The sequence below is a fragment of the Suncus etruscus genome, chromosome 11 (genome assembly GCF_024139225.1).
Source record: "Suncus etruscus isolate mSunEtr1 chromosome 11, mSunEtr1.pri.cur, whole genome shotgun sequence".
Lineage (NCBI taxonomy): Eukaryota > Metazoa > Chordata > Mammalia > Eulipotyphla > Soricidae > Suncus > Suncus etruscus.
In genome coordinates this window covers 20,074,608-20,084,278 of record NC_064858.1, presented here as the reverse complement: position 1 = coordinate 20,084,278, position 9,671 = coordinate 20,074,608, and the positions used below count along the sequence as shown (strand labels likewise).

The following is a 9,671-nucleotide window of genomic DNA, read 5'->3' as shown; positions in this document are numbered from 1 at the left end:
ACACTTTTTCAAAAAAGAAACACAAATGGCCAAAAGACACATGAAAAAATGCTCCACATCACTAAATCATCAGGGAGATGTAAAAAAAAAAAAACTATGAGATACCATCTCACATCACAAAGATTGGCACACATCGCAAAGAATGAGAACAAACATTGCTGGCAGGGATGTGGAGAGAAAGGAACTCTTATTCACTGCTGCTGGGAATGCTGTCTAGTTCAGCCTTTATGGAAAACAATATGGAGAATTATATTATGCAGCGGTCAGGAGAGATGAAGTCATGAAGTTTTCCTATATGTGGATGTACATGGAATCTATTATGCTGAGTGAAATAAGTCAGAGGGAGAGAGATAGACACAGAATAGTCTCACTCATCTATGAGTTTTAAGAAAAATAAAAAACATTCTTGCAACAATTTCCAGAGACAAAAGAGAGGAGGGCTGGAAGTTCCAGCTCGCTATATGAAGCTCACCACAAAGAGTGGTGAGTGCAGTTAGAAAAATAACTAAATTGAGAACTAGCATAACAATGTAAATGAATGAGGGAAGTAGAAAGCCTGTCTAGAGTACAGGCGGGGGCGAGGTGGGGGAGAAGGGAAATTTGGGATATTTGTGATGGGAATGTTGCACTGGTGAAGGGGGGTGTTCTTTACATGACTGAAACCCAACCACAGTCATGTTTGTAATCAAGGTTTTTAAATAAAGATATTAATTTAAAAAAAAGAAAAAACAAGAATAGTAGAAATAACTTGGACTCTTTTTTATTATTACTATTGGGCAGAGATAATGCCTTATAACCATCTGTGCTTATATTTTCAATAAAAATATTGCCAATTTCTCTTTAAAAATGTAATTGAGCTCCCATATGATCCAGCTATACCATTACTAGGGATATACCCTAGAAACACAAAAATACAATTCAAAAATCCCTTCCTCACTCCTATATTTATTGCATTCCTATATTTATTATTATTTATTTATATTTATCATTTTCAAACTCTGGAAACATTCAATATGCCCTTTAACCTAGGAATGGCTAAAGAAACTGTGGTACATATATACAATAAAATATTATGCAGGGCCCGGAGAGATAGCACAGCGGTGTTTGCCTTGCAAGCAGCCGATCCAGGACCAAAGGTGCTTGGTTCGAATCCCGGTGTCCCATATGGTCCCCTGAGCCTGCCAGGAGCTATTTCTGAGCAGACAGCCAGGAGTAACCCCTGAGCACCGCCGGGTGTGACCCAAAATACAAAACAAAAAAAAAATATTATGCAGCCATCAGGAGAGATGACATCATGAAAATTTTTCCTATACATAGATGTTTATGGACTCTATTTTGCAGAGTGAAATATGTCAGAGGGAGAAAGAAAGACACAGAATAGTCTCATTCATCTATTGGTTTAAAAAAAGTAAAGACATTAATGTAATAATTCCAGAGACATTAGAGGGATGGGCCGGAAGGACCAGCCTAAAATATGAAGCTTACCGCAAATAGTGGTGAATGCTGTTAGGGAAATAACTACACTAACAACTAGCATGACAAAGTTAATGAATTATAGAAGTATAATACCTGTCCCGAATAGTTATTAAAACAGCATGGTATTGGGATAAAGACAGATCCTCAGATCAGTGAAATAGTATTGAGAAATCAGAGAATGTTCCCCAGACATACAATCAACTAATCTTTGAAAAAGGAGCAAGAAATACAAAATGGAGCAAGGAAAGCTTCTTCAGCAAGTGGTGTTGGCACTACTGGTTAGCCACTTGCAAAAAAGCAAACTCAGACCCCATCTAACACCATGCAGAAAGGCCAAATACAAATAGATTAAAGACCTTGATATCAGGCCTGAAATCATAAGGTATATAAAACAACACATATGACATATATAAAACAACACTTTATGACATTGAGGCTATAGACATCTTTAAGGAGGAAACTGTACTCTCCAAACAAGTGAAAGTAGAGATAAACACTTTATGACATTGAGGCTATAGACATCTTTAAGGAGGAAACTGTACTCTCCAAACAAGTGAAAGTAGAGATAAACAGATGGGATTTTATTAAGCTCAGAAGCTCTTCAAATGAAATAGTGCCTAGAATATAAAAGCCACTATTCACCCAATACCCATCACATAAGAGGCTGATAACAAAAATACACAGGTACTGACAGACCTTAACAGGAAAAACCATCTAATCCCATCAAAATATGGGGAAAAGAAATGAAAAGACACTTCCTCAAAGAAGAAATGCAAATGGCCAAACAATACATGAAAATGAAAGACATTTTTAACAGTATCTCAGAGACAAGAGAAGAGGGCTGGTAGGTGCAGCTCAGGACATGAAGCTCATCACATAGAGTGATGAGTGCAGTTGGAGAGATGACTACACTGAAAACTATCATAACAATGTGAATGAATGAGAGAAGTAGAAAGTACAGGTGTAGGGTGGTGGGGAGGAGGGAGATCTGGGAAATTGGTGGTGGGAATGTTGCACTGGTGAAGGGGGGTGTTCTTTACATGACTGTAATCATACAACTATAATCATGTTTGTAATCATGGTGTTTAAATAAAGATTTAAAAAATGTGAAAAAAAAGACAGAAAAAAAAAGAAAAAAAATGCCCCACATCACTAATCATCAGGGAGATGCAAATCAAAACAGTGATGAGGTACCATCTCATGTCACAGAGACTGGCACACATCACAAAGAACAAGAACAATTAGTGCTGGTGGAGATGTGGAGAGAAAGGAACTCTCTCATTCACTAATGGTGAGAATGCTGTGTAGTCCAGCCTTTATGGAAAACAATATGGAGATTCCTCAAAAAACTAGAAATTGAGTTCCCATATGATTCAGCTATTCCACTCCTAGTTATATACCACAGGAACACGAAATTACAATTCAAAAATCCCTTCCTCACACCTATATTTATTGCAGCACTATTTACAGTAGCTAGACTCTGGAAACAACCAAGATGCCCTTCAACCTAGGAATGGCTAAAAAAACCATGGTACATATACACAATGAAATATTATGCAGCCATCATGAGAGATGAAGTCATGAAATTTTCCTATATGTGGATGTACATGGAATCTATTATGCTGACTGGCATAAGTCAAAGGGAGAGAGAGACACAGAATAGTCTCACTCTCTATGGGTTTAAGAAAAATTAAGGTTATTATTATAATAATGCCCAGAGACAATAGAGATGAGGGCCAGAAGGACTGGCTCATACTATGAAACTCACCGCAAGAGTGGTGAGTGCAGTTAGGGAAACAACTACACTAACTATCATGACAATGTTAATGAGTGAAAGAAGTAATTCTACTTCTACCTGTCTTGAATTCTAATTCTACCTGTCTTGAATACAGACAGAATTTGGGAATGAGGGAGGGGGTGCTTGGTGATGGTAATGCTTCACTGGTGGAAGAGGGTGTTCTGTTTATGACTGAAACACAACTAAATCATGCTTATAATCAAGGTGCTTTAAATAAAGATGCTATTTAAAAAATTATGGGTTAGTAGCCTGCCTCTTTACTTCTGTATACTGTTCTTCCCCTATCAGCATTTCATAAGTTAATGTGACTCCTGCAACCCTCTTACAGATTGTTCTAGACCAGCGATGGCGAACCTATGGCATGCGTGTCAGCTGTGGCACACGAAGGCCTTGTAGCTGGCACATGGGAAGGTCCACAATTAAGATATGCGGCATGGCGGGAGGCAAGTGTCCCCGTGTCTGCTTTGCAGCTCACCTGGCAACAGGGTCGGACTGGCCATTGGGAGGACATGCTGGCACTCTGAGGAAATTCTTTGGTTTTGTGCGGCAGTTTGGGCACTCGGGATCAAAAAGGTTAGCCATCACTGATCTAGACTATTAATTTTACTCTTAGAATTCTCAACCAAATACATCTTCCATTGTAAATATTTAGAAGAACTCAAACAGGTCTTTGCTACTGTGTTAAAGTCCTATTGGGTCCAACACTCACCATCACTCCATGTACCAACGTATTCAATACAAAAACATAGAAAGAGGACCATATTCTGATCACGCTTTCTCAAAATTACTAAGATAAGTCATATTCAAACCTTCATATTCTATAATCTGATTTTTTTCTGATGGAAAAATTAATTTCTGATTATTCATTTCTGAGTTATTATTAATTTACCTAAGAATTTTTTCTTGTGGGGAGGAAAGTTTATTCTACTCTCTCTGAAAGGCTGAGGTGGAGGGTCGATTGGTGACAATTCTGCAGAAACGCCTTCTGAAGGTACCATTTCAACATTATTTGATTCACTTTGTAAGCCATTATCCCCAAGAGAACCCTCTAAAGGTTCTACTGGCAAATCGTCAGTAGGGGGCGGCAGAACACGAAGCTCAGGATTTCTTGATTGCTTATATGGCACTACAAGAAATGCCTTCTTAATATTTAGAGTCCCTGGCTTTTCAGAATTATTAGATTGCTTCAGAAACTTTCAAATCAATGATACCACCCTGTGCCTCAGCAAATTTTAATGCAAGGCTAAAGAATTTCGCTTGAATCTTTTTGATTCTCACTAGAAAATTCAGTCCAAATCCTTTGATTCTCACGATACATATAAAATGAAAGGATAAGGAAAGCTATCACTAATACAATTAGCATGAACAGAAGCCATAGTCCTTCAGTCAAAGCCCAAGAAAACGACATCATGTTGAATCAGAGTCATCGGCCAAAAAGGTGAAATTCACCTGAGAAAAAATGAAACAATCATCTCACCACTCCAAAGCAGAGTCCAAGTCTTGATTTGATTCCTAGTTACAGTTTTAGGTCAACAACCCAACATCTTTTGGGTAGAAATACCCTGTTTTTAGGCCAAAAGGTTTTTTTTATTATGTTTTCCCAACTTTTCCTGTGCTTGTGCAAAATATTACCAACTTTTATCTTTAGAAGCATATGCCATAATCTTAGAATCGTCAGATTTGAATTAATTTTTCCTGTAAGTAAATTATGGGGAGATGTTGGATTTCTGATCCTACCCTAATCAATATTTTTACTCCACCCTAAAATGTGATCTGGTGATGGTATATTGGATTATTCCTTACTTGATATTCTTCTTTCACCTAGGGTAAAACCTGATTCTTGTCAATAAAAGAAGTGATCTGAGGAAAGCAGGGGCTCATTCTTTGGACTTCGTCCACTGAGTTGCATTCCATTTTTGGAGCAGAAAGTTTGGGTGGTTGAATTCCCTACTTGAGCACTTAAGTTTTCTGAATCCATTCTTGTACCTCTTCACTGGGTGGATTATTTCCTGCATCGACATTTTCTTCCAGGTCTGCATCTCACCATACCCTCATTTTGGAGCCATAGGCTATAAAACAGAAGCTCCACAAACAAGAAATAACTACTCTAAGAACTACTGTGACAATGTTGATGAGTGAGAGAAGTAAATTACCTGTTTCAAATACAGGCATCAGGTGGTGGAAGAAGGAGAAAAGGGGGGATTTGCACTGGGGAAGAATGGTGTTCTTTCCATGACTGAGGCCCAACTACAAACATGTTTGTAATCATGGTGCTTAAATAAATACGTATAAAAAAACATATATTTAAAAAATGAAACAACAGGAGCAGGGATAAAAGTAAATAAGTTTCTCTAATGTTCTGAGTTCATGTTATAACCAGGCTATTGGGCTTGTTTAGCTTGTTATTTTTACCCTCATAGGCACCAGAATTACCATGTGGCATTGTTCCTTTTTTGCATAGGCACAATAAAATGAGGGAAATTTAACATGTGTAAACAAGTTCTTATCTAATAGAGATAGAAACACATACATTTTTATTGTAGTGGAGCTTTATCTCCTGAACACTTGTCATAGTGACTTTGCTTAGGCTTCAGAGGATTGGACATTGATCATTCACTCCTGAAATTTTTCCATCTATGGAAATAGCACAGTTTTCCACACTAGTACCATGCACTGGATTTCTATCAAGGAAGACTTTACTGCTGCCCTGGCATCAACTTTCTTCAGAGTGGGTTCAAATGACACCCTGATGACTTGGTAACAGCAACAACCTGCTTTCAGGGCAGGGTTTTCTGCATTTCCACCGAATGGTGAGATGAAACCAGAAGACACTCCATATTACCCTGATTTCAACATAGGATCTATAAAGAAACCAGGATCTCTAAGTACAGAAACAGGACAAAAACCTGACAGCAACAGATTGTAAAGAGCTTTAACTGGGACAACAGAGACAAACTTTGTGGTCAGACAACTTAGTATGCCTAGAGCCTGGAGTTGGTCTTATGCCAGGATTATGGTCTTATGGTCTTATGCCAGGATACTTCATAGGTAAGGTCTCCCTGTTTTAGGCCAAAGGTTTTTCTTTTTTATTTCCCTCATATTTTGCTGTGCCTATGCAAACAACAACTGCCACAGACATACACCATTTTTTATTTATTTTTTTAAACACCGTGATTACAAACATGATTGTAGTTTTGTTTCAGTCATACATACAAAGAACAGTGCAACATTCTCACCATCAATGCTCCCTATTTCCTCCTCCCACACTCCCTGCCTGTATTCAAGACAGGCATTCTACTTCTCCTACTCATTAATATTGTCATGGTAGTTGTTAGTGTAGTTATTTTTCTTTTTTTTAATATAATTTTTATTTTGATCATAGTGGTTTACATGTTGACAATAATATTTTAGTTAAATATTCTAACTGCACTCACCACTCTTTGTGGTAAGCTTCAAAGCATGAACCAGTCCTTCCGACTCTCATCTCTGGAGATTAAAACAATAATGTCTTTTATTTTTCTTAAAACTCATAGACCAGTGAGGTTATTCTGTGTCACTCTCTTTCTCTCTCTGGCTTATTTCACTCAGCACAACAGTTTCCATGTACATAATGTGTAGGAAAATTTTGTGACCATCTCTACTGATGACTGCATAAGATTCCATTGTGTATTTGTACCACAGTTTCTTTAGCCATTCTTCTGTTGAAGGGAACCATGGTTGTTTCCAGAGTCTGGTTATTGTAAGTAGTGATGCAATGAATATAGGTATGAAGAAGTGATTTTTGTATTGCTATTTTGTGTCCCTAGATTATATTCCTAGGAGTAGTATAGCTGAATTATATAGGATCTCAATTTCCAGTTCTTTGAGGAATCTCCATATTATTCTCCATAAAGGCTGAACTAGATGGCATTCTCACCAGCAATGAATGAGAGTTTCTTTCTCCCAACATCCCACCAGTACTGATTGTTCTTGTTCATTGTGATGTGTAACAGTCTCTGTGGCATGAAATATATACCTCATTGTTTTGATTTGCATCTCCTTGATGATTAGTGATGTGAAGCATTTTTTCATATGCCTTTTGGCCATTTGTATTTCTTCTTTTACAAAGTGTCAGTTCATTTCTTCTCCCAATTTTTTGATGAGGTTAGATGTTATTTTTCTTATTAAGTTCTGTCTGTACCTTGTATATTTTTTATATTAGCCCCTTGTCTAATAGGTATTGGGTGAATAGTTTCTCTCATTCGGTGAGTGGGTTTTGTATCCTAGGGACTATTTCCTTTGAAGTACAGAAGCTTCTCAGCTTAATATAGTCCCATCTGTTTATCTGTCCTCCACTTGTTTGGAGAGTGCTGTTTCCTCTTTAAAGGTACCTTAAGTCTTAATGTCATGAAAAAATTTTACCTACATGCTGTTCTATATACCTTATGGTATTGGGTTTGATGTCAAGGTCTTTAATCCATTTGAATTTGACCTTTGTATACACACCATTTTATTGTTTGTTGTTGCTGTTATTGTTTTTTTTGGGGGGGGTCTCACCTGGCAGTGCTCAGGGGTTACTCCTGGATCCAGGCTTAGAAATCACTCCTAGCAGGCACGGGGGACCATATGGGATGCTGGGATTCAAACCAATGACCTTCTGCATGAAAAGCAAATGCCTTACCTTCATGCTATCTCTCTGGCCCCATTTTATTGTATCTTTTATGTCTTATCTTTAAAGAAGAAAAGCTTACTTGGGTCTGAGTGATAGCACAGCGGTAGGGCATATACCTTGCATACTGCTGCCCAGGACAGACCTGGGATCGAACCCAGCATCCCATATGGTCCCCAGAGCCAGGAGTAATTTCTGAGTGTGTCACGTCATGCAGTTAAGATGTCTCATTATAGGGGAAGCTAGCCAACCAGACAAGTCTCTTGGCTTTCCTGGTGCAGTGAGCTGATATTCCCTCAATAAATATTTTAGCCAGCAGGCCCATTGGTGAATTTAATTGCAACCCTCGATGAGGCACCCTCGACCCACGGGGGTGTGGGAATGAGGGTCACTAGTAATTTGTGGATTCACTCGAGCAGATCTGATCTGTGAAATAAACTTGAGAGGTTAGTAAGAAAGACCCTTAAGGCAACTCACGCTGTTCAAAAGGGGTTTATTGCCCGGGGAGATCAGCTTTTAAAGGCAAAATACGTCATACAAGTTTCCACCAATTACAATTGAAAGCACTCATTAGCATAAGCTGGGGGCAGGTAATAGGGAGGGGTAAAGAGGTAGACCTGAGCACATGTTTGTACTGAAAGCACAAGTTTATACTGAAAGCACAAGATCCAAACAGGGTCTTATAAATTTTACTCAGCAAGCATAAACAAAACATCAGCTGTAAGCACATTAATCTTTTGCTAACACAAAGGCAAGTTGCTCTATATGGGTAATTTTCTCTCTGGCTGGGTATATTGGGCTGCTTTGAATTATTATAGTGTTTGTCTATTTCCTTTGTCCTCAGGGCATGGGTGCCTCTGGTCACGTGGGTAACAAGGTCAGGGATTTCTGAGACACCCTTTTGTTCTAGGTTCCATCAGCTCGGCTCCCCACATTTAATCATACCCCCTACGTGGATCACTGGCTATATTTATGAAATACATGACATAGTGGTGACATTAAATATCTCTTTTCTTATCATTTGGCTTTTCTCCCTTGCAAAAATACAGGCCAAAATTACAGGCCTCAGTCTGACTCAGAAATTTTCAGCACCAAAGTCTGCAGCCAGTTTCACCCCCTGGCCAGATAAGTCTGCATTTCTAAAACCATAGTGGTCAGTATAAATGCAAACCCCCTAGTTTACAAACAGTTCCTATCTTCCTTTCTAGTTGCTGTGGGCTAGTCCCCAAATTGTAGCAAAACAAATTTCTCTTTCTTTGTCATTAAGAATCATGTCACTTCCTTACTTTTAGCTCGGGATCCTTTTCACCTGTATCAGCTAGATTTTGATATGTATATTCTAGGGCCTGCTATCATTGTCTTCCTTGTCCTAAGATTCCCCATCTTTTGTCAGCGCAGAAATACCTTGCATACCAAAGAGGTGCACATATGTCTCCAGTTGAAAAGTAAAATTGTCTAACATCTTTTTTATCTTCTCTTTGTGAACTGCTCAATATGGAATTTTGTGTGAAAGAATCCCTCAGTTTAATACTTAAGTTTGAACCAAGTCATGGGTCTTGTTGGAAATGTTCTTATGCCCCCATATATCCGATAGCACCACGTGGCTTTATATCTTGTTTGCGTAGGCACACTAACATGGGAAAATACTATACATACCAATAAGTTCTTATCTAATAGAAATGGGAACACACAAATCTTGTAGTGCAATGAGGCCTTACACCCTGAACATTGACATAAAGACCTGGCACA

General features: G+C 38.4%; 1 pseudogene; it reads right to left on the bottom strand.

Moving 5' to 3' along the window:
• Positions 1-8,255: 8,255 nt before the first annotated feature.
• Positions 8,256-9,671, bottom strand: part of LOC126022005 (fatty acyl-CoA reductase 2-like) — a 57,309-nt pseudogene continuing 55,893 nt past the window's right edge.